At 41.8% G+C, this 27656-nt stretch overlaps 8 non-coding genes across 8 annotated transcripts; 4 read left to right on the forward strand and 4 right to left on the reverse strand.

The window, feature by feature from the left end:
• Positions 1 to 1491: 1491 nt before the first annotated feature.
• On the reverse strand, positions 1492 to 1565 carry trnan-guu (transfer RNA asparagine (anticodon GUU)). Its single transcript has one exon. It is a non-coding gene; the product is annotated as a tRNA-Asn (tRNA).
• A 5706-nt stretch (positions 1566 to 7271) lies between these two features.
• trnae-uuc (transfer RNA glutamic acid (anticodon UUC)) lies at positions 7272 to 7343 on the forward strand. Its single transcript has one exon. It is a non-coding gene; the product is annotated as a tRNA-Glu (tRNA).
• Positions 7344 to 7896: 553 nt separating this feature from the next.
• On the forward strand, positions 7897 to 7968 carry trnag-gcc (transfer RNA glycine (anticodon GCC)). The gene has a single exon. It is a non-coding gene; the product is annotated as a tRNA-Gly (tRNA).
• A 75-nt stretch (positions 7969 to 8043) lies between these two features.
• trnad-guc (transfer RNA aspartic acid (anticodon GUC)) lies at positions 8044 to 8115 on the reverse strand. Its single transcript has one exon. It is a non-coding gene; the product is annotated as a tRNA-Asp (tRNA).
• A 110-nt stretch (positions 8116 to 8225) lies between these two features.
• On the reverse strand, positions 8226 to 8297 carry trnap-ugg (transfer RNA proline (anticodon UGG)). Its single transcript has one exon. It is a non-coding gene; the product is annotated as a tRNA-Leu (tRNA).
• Positions 8298 to 10691: 2394 nt separating this feature from the next.
• trnan-guu (transfer RNA asparagine (anticodon GUU)) lies at positions 10692 to 10765 on the reverse strand. The gene has a single exon. It is a non-coding gene; the product is annotated as a tRNA-Asn (tRNA).
• A 2384-nt stretch (positions 10766 to 13149) lies between these two features.
• trnae-uuc (transfer RNA glutamic acid (anticodon UUC)) lies at positions 13150 to 13221 on the forward strand. Its single transcript has one exon. It is a non-coding gene; the product is annotated as a tRNA-Glu (tRNA).
• A 537-nt stretch (positions 13222 to 13758) lies between these two features.
• Positions 13759 to 13829, forward strand: trnag-gcc (transfer RNA glycine (anticodon GCC)). The gene has a single exon. It is a non-coding gene; the product is annotated as a tRNA-Gly (tRNA).
• The last annotated feature ends 13827 nt before the right edge of the window (positions 13830 to 27656 follow it).

A 27656-nucleotide genomic window follows, 5' to 3' on the forward strand; every position in this document is an offset into this window, starting at 1 on the left:
ACTTCAAGCCATCCTATTGATTTGATCAGGAGCAGTCTAAGAGTGTATTGTCTATTGCGTTGTGGGAGGACGCTTTGACTGAAATGTTGATAATCGTAGGACATTATTATTTGTGCCTGGAAGCTCAAATTGAATGAAATGGACTTTGAAAGTTGTATTAAGTGCCTTGATGAAGGGGGCAAATGAAGAAGTGCAAATCCGGGAACAAGAAGGTTGCAGGAATGGCCTGATGCTGGGAAGCTGGAAATTAACGTGACAGAGCAGAAGGAAGCAAGTTTTCTTCCAGGACAACCTTGTACTTGGCTTGATTCATGCCAAAGCTGCCCGATTCCAGCCTTGCTGAAGCACCCCCAGATCATCACCGATCCTCCACCACATTTCACAGTGGGTGCGAGACACTGTGGCTTGTAGGCCTCTCCAGGTCTCCGTCTAACCATTAGACGACCAGGTGTTGGGCAAAGCTGAAAATTGGACTCATCTGGGGGTGCTTCAGCAAGGCTGGAATCGGGCAGATTTGTCTTTGTGAAGGACGCATGAATCAAGCCAAGTACAAGGTTGTCCTGGAAGAAAACTTGCTTCCTTCTGCTCTGACAATGTTACCCAACTCTGAGGATTGGTTTTTCCAGCAGGACAGTGCTCCATGCCACACAGCCAGGTCAATCAAGGTGTGGATGGAGGACCGCCAGATCAAGACCCTGTCTTGGGCAGCCCAATCTCCAGACCTGAACCCCATTGAAAACCTCTGGAATGTGATCAAGAGTAAGATGGATGGTCACAAGCTATCAAACAAAGCCGAGCTGCTTGAATTTTTGCGCCAGGAGTGGCATAAAGCCACCCAACATCAATGTGAAAGACTGGTGGAGAGCATGCCAAGACGCATGAAAGCTGTGCTTGAAAATCAGGGTTATTCCACCAAGTATTGATTTCTGAACTCTTCCTAAGTTAAAACATTAGTATTGTGTTTTTTAGAAATGAATATGAACTTATTTTCTTTGCATTATTCGAGGTCTGACAACACTGCATCTTTTTTGTTATTTTGACCAGTTGTCATTTTCTGCAAATAAATGCTCTAAATGACAATATTTTTATTTGGAATTTGGGAGAAATGTTGTCAGTAGTTTCTAGAATAAAACAAAAATGTTCATTTTACCCAAACACATACCTATAAATAGTAAAACCAGAGAAACTGATAATTATGCAGTGGTCTCTTAATTTTTTCCAGAGCTGTATATGCATCAGCACTGTGCTGTGGCTCGAGCTTGTTTGACGAGGCAGGCAATGCAAAAATGCCAAAACTTGCTTTTGCATTGTAGAACCTATTTAATTTAAATGCACGCTATGCCTTTAAGAACACAAGTGCCAATTGAGAACATACCGGCAGCTTGTTAAGTGTTAATTGTCTCCCCTTTGTACCAAACATATTTAAACCAAAGGAAATAGTAATGTATTACAGTGCCATTTTCTAATGTGATTAAGAAATGCAAAAAGCACCGTCCCTGGGTGGGCTTGAACCACCAACCTTTCGGTTAACAGCCGAACGCGCTAACCGATTGCGCCACAGAGACCAAACTGTTAAACCGCCAGCATATACGGGAGATACTGCACAACGTGATTGAGGGAGCAGAAACATAAACTAATGTTAACAGAAAATAAATATAAAAAGAGAATTTCGACAAAAGCTGCCGGGAAGCACTGCCGCTGCTGATTGCTTGTTTCTACGCGCTTTGAAAAGGGAGTCTCGTCTTCCAGAATATCACTTACAATGTGGGCCATCAAAAATAAAAAATAAAGTTTCTAAAGAAGATGATTTCCGCAAGCTAAAACACCACACGAACACTTGTCATGTGACACTTTCTATATTGGCTTGCTAGCTTTCAATTGGCTGCTGGTCCGCGGCGGTGCGGCACTGAGCGCTGGTTTATCATGTTACAGGTGTTACACACCAGCTCCAGTAGGCACTGAGCGCTTTTCACCACCAGCGACAGTGTTTCACTGACGCTGGCATGCGTATCGGGTGCATAATGACGTTTTTATTAATGCCACTTTCTTACGGACAGTAGTGATGATACAAGACCAGAGCCAATAAACCTGTTATTTTCTTGTCCTTTCACTACCATATTCTATTGTGCTTGTTCAGAATACGCGTGAATCCTGAAAACATCTTGTTAATTTTTAAACAAAGCCAGCAGCCACTTTATTGATCACTCTGTGGATTAACCGCTATTGGAATACAGATGCTTGTGTTAAAGATGTTAATAGACTTTCAATGTACACGTTTTAGAGCCAAGCGTTTGTTGAGGCAGTTCCAGTGTTTGCCTTTTGGACTTACTCTGGAAGGAATACAAAAAAAAAAAAAAACATTTGTTGAGAACCGCATTTGGGAGAAAACTTAACAGTTTCGAAACGCATTAGTAAAGGCATCGGATTCTCTTATGGTGTTTCCGAGCTGTTGAACGTTTCGCTTGTTAGGGCGGGCGAGTCTGTTACAAAGAATTGCCACACTGTATGTATCTCCATAATGCGTTGGGACTAAATACGCCGATACATTAAAACTACTTGGAGAATGCGGTCATCGATCCTGCTACTTCTCGCATGCTAAGCGAGCGCTCGGAAAGATTGTTTCAAGGAAATCAACAGCTGATACCAACTCTTGTCAGCACTCAATACTATTTTAATTTCCATTTTAAATCAGACTAAAATAGTGTTCCTAACTGTGGCAAAGTGCCCCGCCCCTGTGTGCATTTGTGTGTTCTGTGTTGTATGTATGCGTGCGTATGTTAATGCTGGTGTATAGATTGGTACACGGGATATAAACTGGTTTGTGTTTCACGTGTGTTTAAATTGTATATTTGTATTTAGGCACGGGATTGCACATCACACACGTGCATTTAAAATATAATATGTGAGCACGGGGTTGCACAGAATTAATTCACGTGCTGGGATTCAAGTGAATAATTAATTAGTAATTGAATCCCAGCACAACAGTATATATAGAGACACGTAGCACTCAGTCGGGGTTAGGTGTTCGGTGAGTGGAGAACGGGATTAGAGACGGAGGTAATAATAATAATAAGAATAATAATAGTTAAAGTGTTTTCACTCACCGTGTTTGTTCGTCTGTGTGTTGTGCACTGTCTAGTCCGTTTTGTTTGTCTATTTATTTTGGCGCAAGTGCCGTGTCCTGTGTTTTGTTACAACCGTTTATTTTCTGTCTGTTTATTCATTAAATGCTGAGCGAAAGCATTCGCTCAGCTCCACCAAACTCTACATCTCTCTGTCGTTTGTGTTCCTGTTTCTGGTCTGACGCCACCCACTCCGGCCGTCTTTGTGACACGTGGTGTCAGAAGTGGGATAATAGCGCCTCCAAGCGTCAGACCAGGAGAGGGGGTTTTGTGAAAAAAAAAAAAAATAGTAAAGCGAGGATGGGAAGAAAGAGCTGCAGGAAGCAGCAGAAGCAGCAGCAGCAACAACAGCTGCAGCCCTCATCCTGCATGCCGGGCTGGGAGGAGGACAACCACAACGGGGCAGTAGCCACCCCTCTACCCCCACTGCCACCGGGTTCCCCACCGTCCCGGGAAATATGGGACTGGCTGGTGCACCCTGAGGGGAACTTCGCCAGTGACCTCCCCTGGGTTATTCACGCACTGCAGATGCGAGATGGGAAACGATGGGAGGACTGGGAGCAACAGCACAACCCGACATCCGTTCGTGACCTCACCATGGTGGTGCTGGGTTACCTAGCTGCAGACATGGGAGGGATGCCTTCCAGTGAGCAAGAGGGAGAGGAGCAGTCGCTGCCCTCTCCAGTACCCGAGTGGGAGGAGCCTGAGCGTCCACAGCCCGAGTGGGAGGAGCCTGAGCGTCCACAGCCCGAGTGGGAGGAGCCTGAGCGTCCACAGCCTGAGTGGGAGGAGCCTGAGCGTCCACAGCCCGAGTGGGAGGAGCCTGAGCGTCCACAGCCCGAGTGGGAGGAGCCCGAGCGTCCTATGCCTGAGTGGGAGGAGCCCGAACGTCCTACGCCTGAGTGGGAGGAACCCAAACGTCCTATGCCTGAGTGGGGGGAACCCGAGTGTCCACAGCCCAAAAGGGAGGAGTCGGGGCGTCCACAGCCCAAAAGGGAGGAGGTCGGGGATGATGGCTGGGAGGTTTTTTTAAAGAACCTCGCAGCAGAGTTATGCCCTGGCTGTGGGGCTTATGGGCACACGTTAGCCATATGCCCCACCCAGTATGAAGAGGAGGAACTAGCGCCCAGACGGGGGGACCGCGAGCATCCAGCGCCCAGACGGGGGGACCGTGGGAATCCGAAGCCTGAGAGGCAGCTGTTCCCACCTTCACCAGCAGAGCAAGAATGCCTGCTGGTTTCCCCAGCACAACCAGCAGAGGAAGAATGCCTGTTGGTTTCCCCAGCACAACCAGCAGAGGAAGAATGCCTGCTGGTTTCCCCAGCACAACCAGCAGAGGAAGAATGCCTGCTGGTTTCCCCAGCCCAACCAGCAGAGGAAGAATGCCTGCTGGTTTCCCCAGCAAAACCAGCAGAGGAAGAATGCCTGCTGGTTTCCCCAGCACAACCAGCAGAGGAAGAATGCCTGCTGGTTTTCCCTTCAGAGGCAGAGCCGCACCAGTCCCCTGCAATAGGAGTGGAGCCGCACCAGTTCCCTGCAAGAGAGGCAGAGCAGCACCAGTCCCCTGGAAAAGGGGGAGACTACACGCTGCTCCCACCTCCATCGGCAGGAGACTACACGCTGCTCCCACATCCATCGGCAGGAGACTACACGCTGCTCCCACCTTCACCGGCAGGAGCAGAGCAGCCGGAGCTGCCTCTGCCTCTGCCACCTACATCGGCAGGAGCAGAGCAGCCGGAGCTGCCTCTGCCTCCGCCACCTACACCGGCAGGAGCAAAGGAGCAGGAGCTGCCTCTGCCACTTCCAGGAGCAGAGGAGCAGGAGCTGCCTCTGCCACTTCCAGGAGCAGAGGAGCTGCCTCTGCCTCTGCCACTGTTAGAAGCAGAACAGCAGGAGCTGTCTCTGCTTCCCATACCTCCACCACGGGGAGTACGGTGGCCGGAGCCCCAGAAAGGGGAGCTGTCGGCCACGAAGAAGGGGGAGGAGGTCTGGAGACCACCAACCCCAGCAGCAGTTTCGCTGCCGGAGATCGTGGGGGAGGTCAGGAGACCTGCTCCCACTGCAACAGTTTCGCTGCCGGAGATCGTGGGGGAGGTCTGGAGACCTGCATCCACTGCAGCAGTTTCGCTGCCGGAGATCGTGGGGGAGGTCCGGAGACCTGCTCCCACTGCAGCAGTTTCGCTGCCGGAGATCGTGGGGGAGGTCCGGAGACCTGCTCCCACTGCAGCAGTTTCGCTGCCGGAGATCGTGGGGGAGGTCCGGAGACCTGCTCCCACTGCAGCTTCTTCGCTGCCGGCAGTACTGTGGTCGGAGCCCCACCAAAGGGAGCTACCGGCTACAAAGACAGGGGGAGAGGTCAGGAGACCAGCATCCCCCGCAGCAATTTCGCTGCAAGCATGGACCAGAAGGCTGTCAGCCGTGCCACTACCGGCAGGGGTGCTGACAGCATTGCCAGCCATGGGCCCACTGAAGCCTCCCTTCCCAGCCCGAGACTTTGGCCTGGACTGCTGGATTTTTAAGGGGGGAGGTGGCCATTGAGGCCATGTGTGCTGCGCACAAGGGGGGGTATATGTGGCAAAGTGCCCCGCCCCTGTGTGCATTTGTGTGATCTATGTTGTATGTATGCGTGCGTATGTTAATGTTGGTGTATAGATTGGTACACAGGATATAAACAGGTCTGTGTTTCACGTGTGTTTAAATTGTATATTTGTATTTAGGCACGGGATTGCACATCACGCACGTGCATTTAAAATATAATATGTGATCACGGGGTTGCACAGAATTAATTCACGTGCTGGGATTCAAGTGAATAATTAATTAGTAATTGAATCCCAGCACAACAGTATATATAGAGACACGTAGCACTCAGTCGGGGTTAGGTGTTCGGTGAGTGGAGAACGGGATTGGAGACGGAGGTAATAATAATAATAAGAATAATAATAGTTAAAGTGTTTTCACTCACCGTGTTTGTTCGTCTGTGTGTTGTGCACTGTCTAGTCCGTTTTGTTTGTCTATTTATTTTGGCGCAAGTGCCGTGTCCTGTGTTTTGTTACAACCGTTTATTTTCTGTCTGTTTATTCATTAAATGCTGAGCGAAAGCATTCGCTCAGCTCCACCAAACTCCACATCTCTCTGTCGTTTGTGTTCCTGTTTCTGGTCTGACGCCACCCACTCCGGCCGTCTTTGTGACACTAACACAGATTGCATTTTTGTTGTAAACAGACTAGTTGTTGAAGACACTGAAAATACAATATTAATATTATTGGCAGACCGTCGCCCCCAACTGGTAATATCTTGGTAGCACAACAGAGACTTCATATGATACAATGTCTGAGCAACAACGAGGTGTTACATTAACAATACAAACTAACTTGAGACAGCCAAGCCGTTAAAGCAGACCTTAAGTTTGTCGTGTGATACAAAAGCAAGTTTTGGCATTTTTGCATTGCCTGCCTCGTCAAACAAGCTCGAGCCACAGCACACAGCGCTGCTGCATCGGGACACAGAGGTGGATTTTAAAGCGACTGAATCAACGAGCTGAGACTACTTTTTGAAGAAATTGAAAACATACCTCTCGTCGAAATATTTGCTATTTAGTTAATTAATTTATTTTTTGAATTTGCAATTGGCAGACTACATTGCCGAGGCAATCTGAATTGCTCGTATCAAGCAGCGATGGAGCCTATGAGAATCACTGGCATAAATCAAGGGGAATTAGCTCAAATGGTAGAGCGCTCGCTTAGCATGCGAGAAGTAGCGGGATCGATGCCCGCATTCTCCAAATAGTTTTAATGTATCTGTGTATTTAGTCCCAACGCATTATGGAGATAAATACAAAGTGTGGCAATTCTTTGTAACAGATTCGCCCGCCCTACATGTGTATTTTAAAGCAGTGTCTCCTAATTTGTAATATTCCCCAGACTGAAAAACTGCAGTGCGCCCTCCATCGTATGCCTTCCGAGAAGCACAAACGGATTTTTGTTTTATATTTTTCAGCAATGGAAGAGTTTCTGTTAATTGAGAATAAATATAAATGGCTTGAAGTTTGCTTTAATTTGTAACGTGTTTGTAATGAAATATGTGGTTTTTTACCAATCATTGTTCTGTATACTAGCTACTGATGCATGTCCAGAAGGTTGCTCCTCCGCTTCACATATGGTCTAGCGGTTAGGATTCCTGGTTTTCACCCAGGCGGCCCGGGTTCGACTCCCGGTATGGGAACGTCTTTGTTATTGTCATTTTGTTACAGAACTGTGGTCATGTGTAATGTGTTTTCATTATAATAATAAAGCTAGTTACTTGAAATGTATATATATATATATATATATATATATATATATATATATATATATATATATATATATATATACACACACAGAATGGTGCAATGTATTTGACTCTATTCACATCACCTCACATTTCACTGGTTGCCTACGAGGGCTTGAGAGGGGTGACGTAAAAGTGAGAGAAAGAGCAGTTTAGACACATAACATACAACAATCTGACACTCGCTCCCGACGGGTCAGGCAGCATCCTCTCGCTCCCGGGCGTTTAATAGAGCAAAACTCTGTCTTTCCAAAGAATTGTGTGTTTTTTTCTCCGAATGGAGGCGTGGGCTGAGGGCTGATTGCTCAAAGGTTAAACGAGGACTGCAGTCTTTGTTGAGTCTGCAAAGCTGTTGCTGTGACACGCCTTGTAATATGGAATATATTGAAACCGAATTGTCTGCTTGTGTAACACCTAGCCAATAAGGAGTAATTAAAACGTAACGCGAGCATTGGTGATTCAGTCGGTAGAATTCTCGCCTGCCACGCGGGAGGCCCGGGTTCGATTCCCGGCCAATGCAACCTTCTTTTTCTTTTTTACTTTATGTATACAATTACAGCAGCACGCACCTGCCTTCAATCAGTAAAAAAAAAATCTCCCCGTCGGGGAATTGAACCCCGGTCTCCTGCGTGACAGGCGGGGATACTGACCACTATACTAACGAGGAAGGCACACGCTACCTGCCAATATGGCAACGCATTTAGTTGCAAAGCGTCTAAGTCAATACTGCCTGCGGATCGAAAACAGTATAGTACAAACCAAAACAAAGAAAAATTCGGGCTCGTCCGGGTTTTGAACCCGGGATCTCTCGCACCTAAAGCGAGAATCATACCCCTAGACCAACGAGCCAGCTGCCGGTTTTATCCGGCGGCCGACGCGTGATACAGTCTCTGGCAGCAAAATAAGTGCAGCATGACCAGAGTCCCGTTCCGGAATGCTGCTGACACCTCAGAGGAGGGGGGCTTAATACTCGCCAACGCAACCTTCATTATTTTTTGGCATTCTTATAGTGCTGCTTTTTTTTTTCTTTTTTTTTTTAAATTCGCAGCACGAAAACTAGGATTCACGTGTGTTTCACGTAACACTTTTTCAATTCATTCATCTGGTCACAGTGTTTTACCGCTACAGCAGGACCCGACAATGCTTTTAATGGAATCGGCATTCAAAGCTGCCACGTCAGTGGAGAACTGCCCGAGTACTCTCGCTCTCATTTCAGACAAGGGGATTTGAATTGCCTTCTAGCCGTTCTCGCTCACGCCGGGCGCCGTGGCGTGTGTCTGTAATCCCAGCTACAGGGGCAGGTTGAGGCTGGCGGATCGCTTGAGCACGGGAGCTCTGTGCTGCAACTGACTGTGCCGATCGGGAGTCCGCACTTAGCACGGCATCGACATGGCGTTTCTGGGGGAGCTCGTGAATGCCAGATCGTCTAAGGAGGGGTGAACCGGCCCAGGTCGGGAACGGAGCAGGTCAAAACCCCCGTGTCGCACCAGTAGTGGGACTGCTCCTGTGAGCGGACGTTGCAGTGCATCCTTTGCAAAACAACGAAACCCAGCCTCCTTTTTTTCTATTTATTTTTTGAAGTACTGTATCACGCGTCGGCCGCCGGATAAAACCGGCAGCTGGCTCGTTGGTCTAGGGGTATGGGGTATATATATACAGAATGATGCAAATATAACTGACTCTATTCACATTCCCATCGCGACATCATCTTAAACGCCTTAACTCTCAAATACCAATTTCCACTGCATGCAAACTTCAAGCCATCCTATTGATTTGATCAGGAGCAGTCTTAGAGTGTATTGTCTATTGCGTTGTGGGAGGACGCTTTGACTGAAATGTTGATAATCGTAGGACATTATTATTTGTGCCTGGAAGCTCAAATTGAATGAAATGGACTTTGAAAGTTGTATTAAGTGCCTTGATGAAGGGGGCAAATGAAGAAGTGCAAATCCGGGAACAAGAAGGTTGCAGGAATGGCCTGATGCTGGGAAGCTGGAAATTAACGTGACAGAGCAGAAGGAAGCAAGTTTTCTTCCAGGACAACCTTGTACTTGGCTTGATTCATGCCAAAGCTGCCCGATTCCAGCCTTGCTGAAGCACCCCCAGATCATCACCGATCCTCCACCACATTTCACAGTGGGTGCGAGACACTGTGGCTTGTAGGCCTCTCCAGGTCTCCGTCTAACCATTAGACGACCAGGTGTTGGGCAAAGCTGAAAATTGGACTCATCTGGGGGTGCTTCAGCAAGGCTGGAATCGGGCAGATTTGTCTTTGTGAAGGATGCATGAATCAAGCCAAGTACAAGGTTGTCCTGGAAGAAAACTTGCTTCCTTCTGCTCTGACAATGTTCCCCAACTCTGAGGATTGGTTTTTCCAGCAGGACAGTGCTCCATGCCACACAGCCAGGTCAATCAAGGTGTGGATGGAGGACCACCAGATCAAGACCCTGTCATGGGCAGCCCAATCTCCAGACCTGAACCCCATTGAAAACCTCTGGAATGTGATCAAGAGGAAGATGGATGGTCACAAGTTATCAAACAAAGCCGAGCTGCTTGAATTTTTGCGCCCGGAGTGGCATAAAGCCACCCAACATCAATGTGAAAGACTGGTGGAGAGCATGCCAAGACGCATGAAAGCTGTGCTTGAAAATCAGGGTTATTCCACCAAGTATTGATTTCGGAACTCTTCCTAAGTTAAAACATTAGTATTGTGTTTTTTAAAAATGAATATGAACTTATTTTCTTTGCATTATTCGAGGTCTGACAACACTGCATCTTTTTTGTTATTTTGACCAGTTGTCATTTTCTGCAAATAAATGCTCTAAATGACAATATTTTTATTTGGAATTTGGGAGAAATGTTGTCAGTAGTTTATAGAATAAAACAAAAATGTTCATTTTACCCAAACACATACCTTTAAATAGTAAAACCAGAGAAACTGATAATTATGCAGTGGTCTCTTAATTTTTTCCAGAGCTGTATATGCATCAGCACTGTGCTGTGGCTCGAGCTTGTTTGACGAGGCAGGCAATGCAAAAATGCCAAAACTTGCTTTTGCATTGCAGAACCTATTTAATTTAAATGCACGCTATGCCTTTAAGAACACAAGTGCCAATTGAAAACATACCGGCAGCTTGTTAAGTGTTAATTGTCTCCCCTTTGTACCAAACATATTTAAACCAAAGGAAATAGTAATGTATTACAGTGCCATTTTCTAATGTGATTAAGAAATGCAAAAAGCACCGTCCCTGGGTGGGCTTGAACCACCAACCTTTCGGTTAACAGCCGAACGCGCTATCCGATTGCGCCACAGAGACCAAACTGTTAAACCGCCAGAGCATACGGGAGATACTGCACAACGTGATCGAGGCAGCAGAAACATAAACTAATGTTAACAGAAAAGAAATATAAAAAGAGAATTTCGACAAAAGCTGCCGGGAAGCACTGCCGCTGCTGATTGCTTGTTTCTAAGCGCTTTGAAAAGGGAGTCTCGTCTTCCAGAATATCACTTACAATGTGGGCCATCAAAAATAAAAAATAAAGTTTCTAAAGAAGATGATTTCAGCAAGCTAAAACACCACACGAACACTTGTCATGTGACACTTTCTATATTGGCTTGCTAGCTTGCAATTGGCTGCTGGTCCGCGGCGGTGCGGCACTGAGCGCTGGTTTATCATGTTACAGGTGTTATACACTGAGCGCTGGTTTATCATGTTACAGGTGTTATACACTGAGCGCTGGTTTATCATGTTACAGGTGTTATACACTGAGCGCTGGTTTATCATGTTACAGGTGTTATACACTGAGCGCTGGTTTATCATGTTACAGGTGTTATACACTGAGCGCTGGTTTAACATGTTACAGGTGTTATACACTGAGCGCTGGTTTATCATGTTACAGGTGTTATACACTGAGCGCTGGTTTATCATGTTACAGGTGTTACACACCAGCGCCAGTAGGCACTGAGCGCTTCTCACCTCCAGCGACAGTGTGTCACTGACGCTGGCATGCGTATCGGGTGCATAATGACGTTTATATTAATGCCACTTTCTTACGGACAGTAGTCAGGGTGATGATACAAGACCAGAGCCAATAAACCTGTTATTTTCTTGTCCTTTCACTACCATATTCTATTGTGCTTGTTCAGAATACGCGTGAATCCTGAAAACATCTTGTTAATATTTAAACAAAGCCAGCAGCCACTTTATTGATCACTCTGTGGATTAACCACTATTGGAATACAGATGCTTGTGTTAAAGATGTTAATAGACTTTCAATGTACACGTTTTAGAGCTAAGCGTTTGTTGATGCAGTTCAAGCGCTGCACTTTCAGGCAGCCAGTTCTAGTGTTTGCCTTTTGGACTTACTCTGGAAGGAATACAAAAAAAAAAGAAACATTTGTTGAGAACCGCATTTGAGAGAAAACTTAACAGTTTCGAAACTCATTAGTAAAGGCATCGGATTCTATTATGGTGTTTCCGAGCTGTTGAACGTTTCGCTTGTTAGGGCGGGCAAGTCTGTTACAAAGAATTGCCACACTGTATGTATCTCCATAATGCTTTGGGACTAAATACGCCGATACATTAAAACTACTTGGAGAATGCGGTCATCGATCCTGCTACTTCTCGCATGCTAAGCGAGCGCTCGGAAATATTGTTTCAAGGAAATCAACAGCTGATACCAACTCTTGCCAGCACTCAATACTAGTTTAATTTCCATTTTAAATCAGACTAAAATAGTGTTCCTAACACAGATTGCATTTTTGTTGTAAACAGACTAGTTGTTGAAGACACTGAAAATACAATATTAACATTATTGGCAGACCGTCGCCCCCAACTGGCAATATCTTGGTAGTACAACAGAGACTTCATATGATACAATGACTGTGCAACAACGAGGTGTTACATTAACAATACAAACTAACTTGAGACAGCCAAGCAGTTAAAGCAGACCTTAAGTTTGTCTTGTGATACAAAAGCAAGTTTTGGCATTTTTGCATTGCCTGCCTTGTCAAACAAGCTCGAGCCACAGCACACAGCGCTGCTGCATCGGGACACAGAGGTGGATTTTAAAGCGAATGAATCAACGAGCTGAGACTACTTTTTGAAGAAATTGAAAACATACCTCTCGTCGAAATATTTGCTATTTAGTTAATTAATTTATTTTTTGAATTTGCAATTGGCAGACTACATTGCCGAGACAATCTGAATTGCTCGTATCAAGCTGCGATGGAGCCTATGAGAATCGCTGGCATAAATCAAGGGGAATTAGCTCAAATGGTAGAGCGCTCGCTTAGCATGCGAGAAGTAGCGGGATCGATGCCCGCATTCTCCAAATAGTTTTAATGTATCTGTGTATTTAGTCCCAACGCATTATGGAGATAAATACAAAGTGTGGCAATTCTTTGTAACAGATTCGCCCGCCCTACATGTGTATTTTAAAGCAGTGTCTCCTAATTTGTAATATTCCCCAGACTGAAAAAACTGCAGTGCGCCCTCCATCGTATGCCTTCAGAGAAGCACAAACAGATTTTTTTTTTTAAATATTTTTTATCAATGGAAGAGTTTCTGTTAATTGAGAATAAATATAAATGGCTTGAAGTTTGCTTTAATTTGTAACGTGTTTGTAATTAAATGTTTTTTACCAATCATTGTTCTGTATACTAGCTACTGATGCATATCCAGGAGGTTGCTCCTCCGCTTCCCATATGGTCTAGCGGTTAGGATTCCTGGTTTTCACCCAGGCGGCCCGGGTTCGACTCCCGGTATGGGAACGTCTTTGTTATTGTCATTTTGTTACAGAACTGTGGTCATGTGTAATGTGTTTTCATTATAATAATAAAGCTAGTTACTTGAAATGTATATATATATATATATATATATATATATATATATATATATATACACACACACAGAATGATGCAATGTATTTGACTCTATTCACATCACCTCACATTTCACTGGTTGCCTACAAGGGCTTGAGAGGGGTGACATAAAAGTGAGAGAAAGAGCAGTTTAGACACATAACATACAACAATCTGACACTCGCTCCCGACGGGTCAGGCAGCATCCTCTCGCTCCCGGGCATTTAATAGAGCAAAACTCTGTCTTTCCAAAGAATTGTGTGGTTTGGTCTCCGAATGGAGGCATGGGCTGAGGGCTGATTGCACAATGGTTAAACGAGGACTGCAGTCTTTTTTGAGTCTGCAAAGCTGTTGCTGTGACACGCCTTGTAATATGGAATATATTGAAACCAAATTGTCTGCTTGTGTAACACCTAGCCAATAAGGAGTAATTAAAACGTCACGCGAGCATTGGTGGTTCAGTGGTAGAATTCTCGCCTGCCACGCGGGAGGCCTGGGTTCGATTCCCGGCCAATGCAACCTTCTTTTTCTTTTTTACTTTATGTATACAATTACAGCAGCACGCACCTGCCTTCAATCAGTAAAAAAACACTCTCCCTGTCGGGGAATTGAACCCCGGTCTCCCGCGTGACAGGCAGGGATACTGCCCACTATACTAACGAGGAAGGCACACGCTACCTGCCAATATGGCAACACATTTAGTTGCAAAGCGAATAAGTCAAAACTGCCTGCTGAGCTTAATGTCGGTTTACGGATCGAAAACAGTATAGTACAAAACAGAGTCCCGTTCCGTGCGGAATGCTGCTGGCACCTCAGAGGAGGGGGGCTTAATACTCGCCAACGCAACTTTCTTTATTTTTTGGCATTCTTATAGTGCTGCTATAAGACCAACTAAGGACCACCCATTCAAGGATCTCTGATAGGTCATCTCAAAGGATCCCCCACGGTGCCTGAGGCGTCAACACCCTCATAGACCGAAACCTAATCATTGGGAGCATACTAAAGGGGCTCCCCACATGTCCTTTTGATTGAAGGAGTCTGACATCATGGCTTCTGCAAACTTTAGATACTTCTCTGAAAATGCCGTTCTTGAACCTAGCGATCTTGAGATGGATTGGACCAGTGAAGAAATGACCCAGCTTATAAAAGACTTTGAAAATGTCCCGCTCCTCAACCCTGCAGAGTCTGATGACGTTGATGGGGGCTTAGGCATCTCTTTTGAAAAAGTATTAAAGATCTCTATGGGGCTCGTGGCTTCTCTATTGGAAGTGATCATTGACCGTGATATGGTGAAAAATTGCCGTGGTTGCGAAATTGACCACCCGAGCCAGCTGAGACACAGCTGCCTTTTTGAAGCGGCCCCCAATTATTTTGATCAACATTTTGAAGAAATACTAGAAAAAATACACGTCCCGTGGCTGAAACTTCTTGTGGCTAAAGCTCTAGCTTGTTTCAATTTTCATCCATCTTTGACAAAACTTCAGAAACTGGTGGAAGATATTTTAACAGAGCTAAGACCAGAACACAGCATTAGACGTAAACTGATTCATCTACAAGAAACCCTGGATGACAAGACCCGAGACATTGTTAACAAAATTACCAAAGCTTTCTACCATCGCAGTTTTACAAACCCGCGCGCTCCATTAGCATATTACGGGGCCTGTGACTTTGAAAATGGGGAACGTCCAGACTCCAGCAAAACTGAGGAAAACCATGGAGGGGCTGCTGTTTGAGTTATTAGCTGAGAAAGTGGCTTGCAAGAGACTCTTTCAAGACCTGATCCCCGTAAATGTAAAAATGTTCAGCAATTTAAAAAGTGTAACTGATTTAATCCGTAAAGATATTGATACTAAAGAATGGTCAGAGTTGGTAATTACACATGTAAAACACTGTAAACCCTTAAATGCATTTTTAATGAATATATAACCTAAAATGTTTGATAAAATAGAAGATTGCAAATGTACACATATCCTTGTTTTGTATGCTTATGTGACTGATGTATGTTGTTATAACATGGCCAGGTTTTTAAGAGATGAAGATATATCGATAGTTGTGCAAAATGTCGTGGATTATTTAATGACTAATCATGAATGTTTGTGTAAAAACTTTATAGCTCTTCTAAAATGTCCTAATCTTCTTGATAAACTGTGAATAAAACTTTTGAACTTCCCATATGTCTCTGAAGTGTTATGATAACCTTTGAATAAAAACTTTTTGAAAGTCATATTGTTCTCAGTTGTGTTATTTTGGTTAAAGATGACACACCAGCGTATGAAAAAAAATATACTACAATCCCTCAAATCCTGGAGGTTTAGGGGGTTTACAGACTCTTCAAAGAGCTCTGAGGTCTGATGGACCTAAAGTCTCTGAGAGGGTCTTAACTGACTTTCTATCAGAGCAAGACTCATATACGTTGCATAAGCCCTCTAAAATAACCTTTTAAAGAAACACTGTATTTGTATCTAATATCGACACACAGTGGCAAGCTGATTTAGTGGATATGTCTAGCTTGTCAAAAGAAAATGGAGGTTATAAGTACATGTTAACATGTATAGATATCTTATCCAAATATGCATGGGTCTTACCTTTGAAAAATACGTCATCTAAGACGGTGACAGAGGCGTTCAAGAGGATCATCAGCGCTGGTAGGAAACCTAAAAAACTACAAACTGATAAAGGGGCCGAATTTCTAAACAAAGCATTTCAGAACATGCTAAAAAAACATAATATTCTACACTTTACCACGGGGAATGAACTAAAAGCATCTATTGTTGAGATATACAACAGGACTCTTAAAACAAGAATGTGGAAATATTTCACCGCTTTTAACACGCACAAGTATATGGATAAACTACAAGAAATGGTACATGCATATAACAACTCCTTCCACCGTAGTATTCAAATGAAACCTTCAGAAGTTAATGAAGATAATTAATTTAAAGTGTTTAAAACTTTATACTCTAAGAAGAAAAGCCCTAAACATATAAAGTTTAAGTTTGCCGTCGGTGACAGCGTAAGAATTTCAAAGTTAAGAGCTCCCTTTATAAAAGGCTATGAACAGACGTTTACATCAGAGATTTTTACTATATCAGAATGTATACCAAGATTTCCACTGGTGTATAAACTATGTGATTATGATGGAGAGCCTATAATGGGCACCTTTTATGAACCAGAATTACAGAAAATAAATGTTAAGACTGATAGGCTGTTTAGGACAGAGAAGATAGTTGCAGAGAAAAAGGAAAATGGTAAAAAGTCTTATCTCATAAAATGGGCCGGTTGGCCTGAAAAATTTAACAGTTGGGTCGCAGAGCAGCAGGTGGTGGATCTAAAGAGTTAACAAGTACAGAGTGTATTTAATTACACTTAAAACATTATTCAAGATGTCTCAAGACTCTTTTTATGTAACTCTGCCTAGTAACGCTTCACAGGAGGTCTTCCCTAAAAACGCTATATCCAGTTTTACTATCAAATTGGTTAAAACACTGAATCTACCGGGAAAATGGGACGTTTGCTTAGCAGAGATTCAATATCCCCATACCTGGGATAATATAAGCCTTAAAGACATCACTTTTATTACTTATGATATAGAAAATGCGATAAAACGTGATTATACTATACCAAAAGGATATTATGAGACCCTTCAGGATGTAATAACGACCATGAACGATGTCCTGCTCGGAAAAGGACTAGATCAGAAAGGTGACAAGGCTCCCGATGAACAAAATAATAATGATTTGAAATTAGTCTATAAACCTATAGAAAGACGAATTTATATAAAAAGTACTAAACCATATATGATTTTTACCAAAGAACATCTCGGACAAATGTTGGGATTTCGTGAGACTATAAAGGGTGAAACTATTAGACTATTAGGCCCTATTGAGGCTAAAGTGTATTCTGCTTATTTGAGGACCAACTACCCAGCCGACATCAGAGCGGGATTTTATACCCTGTATGTCTATACTGATATCATTACACATCAAGCCGTTGGAGATAGTTACGTGCCTCTTCTAAGATGCGTTCCTATTAAAGGCAAAAACAACGATATAATCACGGTAACTTACGACAGACCTCATTACGTGCCCCTCAGCAAGACCAACATTGACACGTTAACTATACAAATTAAGACGGACCAAAACAAGTTAGTGCCATTCCGTTTTGGGAAGGTTGTAGTGAAGTTGCATTTCCGACCTGTAAAGCCTCTTTTTTACACATAATTGAAAATGGGCCCTAATGGATATGTCAATCCTTATATTAATTATTACAAAAATCAAGCTGGTAATGGATTGCCTGGATTTTCTGGAGCTCCAGTAATGTACGGGGCGGGTATAGGGGGTATTTTTAGAAGTCTTTTCAGAAAAGCTTTACCGTTACTTAGAAGGGGTTTTGAAATAGTTAAACCTCATTTTAAATCAGCAGCTAAAAATATTGTTAGTGACGTAGTGTCAAATGTCCTAACAAGTCATAACCCTCATAGCCATAACAAGAGCCAGTCAGGGGAGGGATTGATGGTGATGTCCCGAGGATACAAGAGAAAACGTGGCAAACCCCCGGGATCTCGCTATCATCCACACAAAAAGGCTAAACCAGCTACATTGAGGTCATTTAGTAACGGTAACCGGAGAAGGAGTAAGAAACCAAAGACCCCCAGAACAGCGAAAAAGAGAAACATCTTTTAAATCATGACGCTGGTACATCATATGTCTCAAGAATGTGTGAAATCAGAATTGGATCTGTTTACTATACCTTATACCCAGACAAGTATTGAAAAAAACCTTTATGTGGAAATTCCCCCCCTGTCTGCCTTGTCTGACACGGCCCCCATCGAATTTTACATAGCAGGAAATGGGGAAGATTATCTTGATTTGAATAATACTCTTTTAAGACTTTCATGCAAAATTACTAGTGCTGATGGCGCCGATTTAGTTGGAGGTAGTATAGTCGGTATTATCAATTACCCTGTAGCTACCATGTTTTCACAAGTGGATGTAACTTTAGGAAATCGCTTAATCAGTCAAAGCAGTAATACTTATCCTTACAGGAGCATTATAGAAGCAATGCTAAACTTTAGTAAGGACACTCTAGAATCACAGTTCACTGCCGGCTTGTTTTACAAAGATACCCCAGGACATATGGATGAGACTGATCCTGCAGGGGCTAATGAAGGTTTAGTTAAACGGCATGCATTTACCAGAATGAGACATACTGTTGAACTTTTAGGACCTCTGCATGCGGATATATTTTTTCAAGAGAAACTCATGCTGAATGGGATTGACCTGAAAATTAAAATGGTGAGGGCCAATGACACTTTCTGTTTAATGTCTGATGCTGCAGAAGAGTTCAAACTTAAAATTTTAGAAGCATCTCTCTATATTAAAAAAGTAAAAGTGTCCCCTGAGGTCAGAATTGCCCAAGCTCAGGCCTTGATGACCTCTAATGCCCGATATCCTATTGATAGAGTGTCTATGAAAGTTTTTAGTATTCCTAGAGGGAGTAGGGTCTGTAATCAGGAGAATTTGTTTCTGGGGCAGTTACCAAAGTTTGTGGTTATTGGTTTAACAGATAATGATGCATTTAGTGGTTCCTACGCTAAAAACCCATTTAACTTTAAACACTTTGCTGGGAACTTTATAGCTATGTACGTCGATGGTGAACAAGTCCCCTCAAAACCTTTACAACCCCACTATACAGCAAGACACAACCCAGTCAGGGAATATTACAGTCTAATACAAGCCACAGGTAGACATCTCAAAGACAAACCGCTGATAATTGATAGGTCAGACTTTATTAGAGGCTATACGCTCTATGCATTTGATTTGACCCCTGATCAAGAATGTGGAGATCATTTTTCCTTAGTGAAAAATGGTAATATGCGCCTTGAAATGCATTTTGCCAATGCTCTGCCAGAGACGGTGAATATGATTGTATATGCTGTTTTTGAGAACGTGATTGAGGTTTCCCACCAAAGAGCTGTTCTCTTTGATTACTGAAAAGTTTGATACAACATTGATCCTTTTAAAATGAATACCACTCAGCTTACAGCGCTGCTAACCAGCAACCCATTGACTGCAAAGTATTTTTATGGGGTTCTAGCTAGTGATCAACTACCTAAAGGAAAAATAAAAAAATTGCCTGCAATACTCATTGTCAACACGGACCCCCAGAATTATCCGGGAGAACACTGGCTAGGGATTTATCTAAAAGAAGAGGGACAGGGAGAGTTTTTTGATTCTTACGGTAACCCTCCAGATTTTATTTATTTTCCTAAGACTATCTCAAACTTTTTAGACAACAACGTCAAACAAACAGTGTACAATAATCAGCCTCTACAAGGTCTTATGACCACGACATGCGGCCATCACTGTGTTTTCTTTGTACATCATCGAGCCAAAGGACTTACTTACCCCGAGGTTATAGCTCTCTACAGCTCTGATTTAAACAAAAATGATCTGATGGTGTCCCAATTTATACATTGTATGTCTAACCCTAAAAAACAGAACTGTATAAATATATTTTCATGCGTGCAGTGTGTCAAGACTCATCATGATTTTAAAAAATGTTATGAATGTTAATCTTCAAAAAAAAACTTATGACATTGTAAATGGTGAATAAATATTTTTATTGCTGTAAAGATAATAAATATATATATAAATATTTTTATTGCTGTAAAGATAATAAATATATATATATATATATCAGACATTGTTTATATAACATATGCATGAATATACAACAAAATGTATCAGACAATGTTTACACAACATATGCATGAATATACAACAAAATGTACAAATATGTAAACTCAATAAAAACAGTAACATCTTAATAACTTTCCCATAACTGCTGTCTTTTTTTCTGCTTCTTATGCATGGGAGTCTCTAAGGGTCGTTTTTTATAAGCTTCTATGAGTTGTCGTGTTTGAGAATTAGGTACTGTAGAATAGGGGACATTTATTACAGACAAACCTTTGATGAATTCGGACCATCCTACAGGCAACCTATGTTCAGGGATATGGGTATGCCCCGTTGCAGCCCTGATTAAATCAACCATATGCGACCCTCTAATGTTCTTGCCCCTAAGAATGAATTCCCCTTGATCATTCCATGAGGTAACCAAAGCATTCTGAGACATAGCGTTTAAAATAAAATTAGCATTTTTCTTAGATCTGGAGGGAACGCTACTCATAACAGCAGTCACTATCTTAGATTCAGATTCTGCTGTCGGTTGGGCTGTTTCCTCAGAGGGGGGTGTAATTAATGTAAGGGTATTAAACTCTTTTTCACTCTGTTTAAGCAGGGTTAGATATCTCTGTAAGGAGTTGGTGTATAGCTTAACTTTCTCATGGTCACTGATGTCGCTTCTAAGTAGAATGCTTTTCATTTCAGAGTCAAGTCGGCTTTCAACGGCTTTTTTAATAGGCTCGGGGTGTTGGGGCTCAGGCTGCCGAAGTCTATCGAGTTGATGCTGGGGTATCAGAAACATTTTCTGGGAGTGAGTCATTTTTACAAATTAACTTTGAGGCGATAAGAGTCCTGATAAAAAAGGCAATGCAATCCTTATTAAAGCTCCGATAAAACCACCACTCTGATTCACAGTTTTTTTCTTCTTTTTAATTGAATGCTTCTTATTGCATAGGCTCTTTATAACACGCCGCTGCTTTTTGAGAGTGTTTAACTGACTCGAAGTTAAGGGGATGTGACCCTTTAAGGCATTTAAGGCAATTTCCCCAATCGATTTGATAAAATCGTCTGAGGCGTTTCGTAAAATTGCTCTTCTCTGATGAGCAGAGCTATGAACTATGCTCTTTAAGAGATGGAGGTTACGTTTTATTCTAGCCGACATGCTGCGCTGTTTCATAGCCTAGATAAATAAAAGTTTTAGAGCAATAACCGGTCGCTTATAGGTGTTTTGATTTGGTATTTCTCAGGATGTACGCAACAGGCCAATCAGGAGTAAATAAACCAGTTCTTAGACGGTATGCTTCAGGGGTTTGGGCCTTTAAGTCTATTAAAAGATAACCATAGGGTTTTTTTGTCGCATCTTCAAACGCTTCTAAGAAAAACTTGGAGTTCCCGGGGTACATCTGACAGGCTAGTGTGTTGATTTGAAGTTTATCTCGAGGGTTTTTAAACAGAATAATGTAATTGGCATTCAAGTTTATTGTGCGGCTCATTTTTCCTTGAAAAAACAAATTTTGAACCAAATACAGTACGCATAAATTCCTATGATGAACGTATTTTGTAAAAGCTTTCTGTATTTCATCATTTTCGCTAGCTGCTTCCATCAAGTCATCTATAATGAGTAAATTGATTTTGTTAGGAGGCATTAAATTATCATCGGTTAATGATCTGGTATGCCTTCAATAAATCTGATATTTTTAAATTTAAGTGACAATTCATTGTATAATCCCTGCCAGCAACTATAACTCCAAATGATATTCTCAGGGGGTTTGGAAAAGATCTGTTGAGAGTTTTCTAAAAGCTGCTTCACAAAATAACTTTTCCCTGAATTGGAGGGTCCCGATATTATAGCTTCAAAAGGCACAGATAGTCTAATATCAAAACCTTCTTCAGTACCCATAAGGAATCGATGTGAAATAAGAACACAAGACTCGCTTATTGTAGACTATTTGAAAGGTTTTCTGGAGTGGTTTGTTTTCCAATTGAAATTCTTTTTTATTGTGGCGAATCTGGGAGCCTCGAATCATGATATGTTCTGCAGGGGTGTTTCTATCATGATTCACAAAGTTTTGTACAAGGTCTTTTAATGAAGCGATGTTAATTAATTTGGAATTCTCATAGTTTAGGGTAATCCCCTTTACTTTGAGACATGTTTTTCCATTGTTTGTGACGTATCCATATGTTTTAGGGCCCCCTGACACAAACTCTGTAATGTATTCCCCCGGCTTCAACTCGCTAGTTAAATCACCAAGATAATCACCTAGTTCGGGACGCCAAGCCTTGGGCCTGCTGACAAAGATTACAGAGTCTGTATCATGATACAGACATCGACCCTGCAGACGATCCAAGAGGTTATAGAGCTCTAGCCGGGCGTAAGAGGTAGTAAATGCCGCTATGAATAAGTTTACATTACCTGGGGGAGTATAGGTATCAGAAGCGTAACGCCACTGAACCTGAGCCACAGTATCACTTACAAAACAAAAATGCGAAACCTGATATCTTTTTGAAAAGAGATAATGGAAAAACTGGTCAGGATCCTTTACCAAGCTTGTAGAGAGCTGGTTAGTTCTCTGTGCTAGTTTTCCCCACAAACTATTGAGGCATAGTTTGGAGATTTGTCTTTTAGCAGGATTAACATTAATGTTTTGAGGATCTAATTGAACCCCCTCTTTCTGAAAATATTCCGCAATATAACGCTCTTTACGCTCCTCATCGGTACAATGAGCAGGGTATCCTGAACTTTCCTGTTTCCCCTTGAGATGACTATTAATGTAACCTGTAAAGAGAGTGTCAGATTTCTGAGGAATATGCCACACTTCATGTATTTTAGACACTTTGTAACCTTTCTCAAGAGCTTTCACTACCTCGACACTGCACCATGTCCCGGTCAAGGCTCTTTCTCCAGAGGTATGATTACACACCCCCGTCTGGTTTAGTGTTTCTGCGCATGAACGGCAGAGGGTAAACATTAATTTACCACAGATGCGGGCTGGCAGTACAGGGAAATAAAGACGCCTAGGAGGCATAACAGTTAATTTGAACAATCCAAAGTACTGGCTCAAGTCTTGAAAATTATGGTAAATTACAGTAGGATGGTCTACGGGATACACTTTTGTTTTGTTAACAAACAGATACAAACTAGTGAAATCAAAGTATTCCACCCTTTCATTTTCTTGGGCCACATAATGTAATGTAATGGCATTTGTACGCCCCCCAAACAGAGCCTCGCGTGGATTTATGCGTTCTGGAAAATCAGAACGAATCAGAAAATCGTGAACTTTAGGTTGTTTTTTCAGGGTGTTCCATTCATGTTCCCAAATAACTCTGACTCCCAACCCGTAAACCTTTTGCAATGTTTCAATCTTTTCATCAAAGTGATGATGCATCGTACCACACGATACTTTGCTTAAGGGGTTTACATCGGACGAATCATAGCACAAGGGACAACCATGAAAAAAACACCCTGCAAATTCAAAAGCCGTACGCTTACCATTAATCACAGCATATCCGTCCAAGAAAAAGGGGCCTATTTTAAGCTCTCCGTAGTTTAAAGCATGTTGAATGAAAACATTTTCAGTTTCTGCTACATACATTAACCATTGTATCGAGGCATTTGAAAAGCTTTTTTGCTGCTCACTGTAATTGTCGGGAGGAATGATCGCTATTGTGTCTTTAGGCATGAATTTACTTCTATACATAGCCATGCACAGTGAAGCAATGGTGGTACATTGGAAGGGGCCTATCTGCCCTATTGCATAAACCTCGGGTCCGGAATTTGATACATGCCTCTTTCAAAATTTCAACATCATTTTTGCAGTAGAATGCCATTTCGTCTCTGAAATTAAAAACACCCATCTTAATCGAATCATACCATTTGTAAAAGTCATCACGATCTTTAGACATCATTTGCTGAACACCATAGTAAATGGGTTCAGGAAATGGCCCCACATAATTCTGGTTTTCAGCAGTATTGAAAAAATGAGGAAAATATCCTTTTTTGGCTTCAAATCCCATAGCAGCAGGCAGGGCACTTAACTTCATGGGCAAAAAGTTAAAGGAATCAATATAACGCATTTTAAAAGCTTCGTCTGTAAAACACATCAACTTGCTACCCTGAGCTATGATATTTGGGTTAATTCCGTTGGTTACTAAATAATTCATCAGTAAATAACTGTCATAAGACTTTGAATTGTGTGCCAAGAAAGTATATCCTGCATAACAAGGTCTACGATACCGCTCAAAAAACTTTTTCACACATTCCTCGCCCTCCCAAAACCATGATTCACCACCCATGTGCATGCAGTACAAATAATTAGGAATGTGTACGCCAGCTTCCTGACGACATTCAAAATCATAAAACACATATTTGTCTGTGGGTTCCTTAGGTTTAAGCATTTGAATGAAGCATTTATGATCACTGTGAGGTAACAACACGGCTTTACATAGCTTACAGTAAGGAGTAAGACATTTATGAGTCTGTGGCTTTGTCGGGTCACATTTATAGAGAGAATAGCACCTTGTACAAAGTTTTAAAAGGTCACACATAGAAACCTGTTTTTCACTGTTGGCTTTATCTCGGAGAATCTTATGCTCATCATAACAGAGCTGTGAGCGACAATAACGATTGCAATCGTTACATTTTACCTTTACTGAGGACTCGCTGTTACAAGCTGGTGAAAAACACACATTGCAGTGTCCTTCACAGTGATGTCCCGATCGGTTACTATATGCTGTGTAACAGTAATTACAGATAGGCAGCACCCAGAAAACCTTTCAAGTTAACAATACCGTAGAAATGATTCTCATGAAGAAACAGAAATACAGTTTTGTTTTTTGCTCGAGTATCTGTTTGGTGATTCAGGAACACATCCTTTTGAGGACATCTGTACCAGACCACAATTTTAACATCTAAGGCCTGTTCAAATTTATCTATGTCTACAAACGACACCATTTGATGTTCACTTAATCCCACACTCTGTTGAAGTTTTAAAGCCTCAGCCATACACGTATCATAAGCCCCTCTGAATTCTGGAAATAACAAGCTCAGTACGCTGTAGGCAAAACATAATTGATTGTCTCTGTTGTAACATATAATCAGATGCTTGGCTTTTTTTCTAATAAGCTCACTTTTCATTAAGGTCTGCAAACATCTCCTTACACCACCTCCTTCTGGGCACCTAATAACCTGGACAATCAACATTAAAGAGTCATCAGCCAAAATTTCACTATGACTTTGAAGGAGAGCTTCAATCTGACTGAGAAAATCATCTAGACTTAAATTGGCTCCACTCATTTTTACATACACTGGTATATCTAAGGATCCCGCTCGTAATTCAAGCTGCACAACGTCTGAGGGTCTAGCGTTCTAGAAACCTCACTCAACATATTCTCTAACGTTTCATGTAACACCGTAAAAACTTCAGCATAGGAATCCAAGTCATACAGATGTGTAAAGTTAAGAGGTTGCTTCAATTCGAAATTGTTAAACATAGGTCTATGTCTACGCTGTACACCTGCCCCTCCAATTCTATCACCGTCACTATCCATATGGGGGGCCTGTAATCCTGAAGGACCTGCCACTTGATCATCATGTAATACACCACCCCCCAGGACTTTTATGCTAAAAGAATCATCACGGTAAGCCCCGTCGTTCAAACCTCCCCCTATTTGTTTTTCCACATCAACTACACTCTCTAGAGTATCATAATTCTCTCTATACATTTCATGCAGAAGCTTATCCAAAGAGTCAAAATTGATCTGAGTCAATTTAGCATCATTAACAAACACACGGCACTGGGAGTTATTGCTGTCTATATTAGTGGAGTTGTCATTTATCGGGGGCCAATCTGGAGAAATTTCATCAATCAGAGCCCTGATTGACGGTAAACTATACGCATTATAATTTAAATCATTTAATAGTTTGTCTAGATAGTCAAAATTCTCGAAACCATTTAAATTTTGGGGGTGAACAGGGGGCAGACTGACATTGGGGGCTGTAGACATACTATGTGTATGGGAACTTGTTGAAGGATCAGAATTTAAGGTATTTTTAGGAACGAATATAGAATTTACCACAGAATTTGACACAGTATGACTCGGATCAATTGAAACCTTTTTATTTTTTAGAACTCCATTCACAGCCGCATCATCATTGTCAGAATCATCAACAGTAATTTCAATGTGTTTCCTTTTACGTGTTTTTTTGCGATGTGGTTCCATTGTAGCTCTACAAATACACTGTTATTGTTTTAAAAAACCCAGCGTTTTCAATAGGGTAATTAATGTTTGTATATTCTGAGCCACTTCTGGGTCAGAAACTAGGGCCCTTATAGCTGGGTGTCTGTAAATGATCTGCTCTATAGTCAGATGTACATGTTTCAATAGCTCAGCGCTGTGATACCTAGCAGTAGTTGAAATTGAGGGGAGCATAGGTTTTAGCCTTTGTGATACTTTGGAGACTGTGGGGGTGCCTCTTGATTGTAGCGAAGTATGAAACTTTTCGGAAAATTTACGTGGCCTTTTAGACTTTGGGTTTCTGCTGAAGGATGTGTCGTCCTCGGAAGATTCGCTTTAGCAAGAAGTGTACGTCTAGTGGGCCGTTCTAAATGAAAATATGCCAAAATATACAATCAGACCAAAAATACCTTAACAGATGTTTGAAATATTTAACAAAAAAAAAAAAAAAAAAACTTCATTTTAAATACACTTACTTTTGAGAGGTCTTTTTGCAGATTTTTGAGGTCTATTGGGAGGCTTTTCATGCTTTTCTGTTATCACTGAGAAATTATTTAAAAAGTCCCCAGGCACGATTAGATCGCACGGTAGCTCAAGGGAAATGCTGTGCCCCGGGATTGTATCTGCAATTTAAAAGGAGGTATTTATAGTTAGACCAGAAAAAAAAAACCCTCGCGATATTTTGGTTAGCAAAATGAAAAAACTCACCATTCTGACTATCCAAAAAAAATGTCGGGGACAATGGAATGGTTGTAGGTGAGAGGGGAATGAGCATAGGAGACTGCTCAATTACTTCCTCCTGGTGTGAAATTAAATGTTCTTCAATAAATTCCTGGATATCTATAAAAATGAAAATATATAATTTTAAATAAATAAAATAATAATAATATTAATGACAACATAAAATAAAACACATTGCATATCCTGATGTAATAACCCCTTTTTTATAATTTATATTTTTAGATATTGTCACTATTATCTCATTTTATACACACACACACACACACTCACACACACACTTAATGAAAAAGAAAGTTTAAAAGAAGTTATTAAAAGCAAAAAGAAAAACCAAAAAAGAAAACGCCTTATTCACCATTTAAAAGCATTTAAACAATATACATATATACACTTAATGAAAAGAAAGTTTAAAACAGCGTATCACAAAATAAAACAGATATTAAAATTAAATATTTATAAAAAAGAACTAAACAAATTCTACCAGAATACAATTTCTGAAAAAGTGCGCTCTCTCTCTCTCACCGTTTTTCAAAAAAAAAAAAAAAAAAACTCCCCGGACAAAACGCTTTACAGTCAGAATTCCCTGAAAGCATTTAAACTAACATTACACACACACACACACACACACACACACACACACACACACACACACACACACACACACACACACACACACACACACACTTCATG

The sequence above is a fragment of the Acipenser ruthenus genome, chromosome 55, assembly GCF_902713425.1.
Source record: "Acipenser ruthenus chromosome 55, fAciRut3.2 maternal haplotype, whole genome shotgun sequence".
NCBI lineage: Eukaryota > Metazoa > Chordata > Actinopteri > Acipenseriformes > Acipenseridae > Acipenser > Acipenser ruthenus.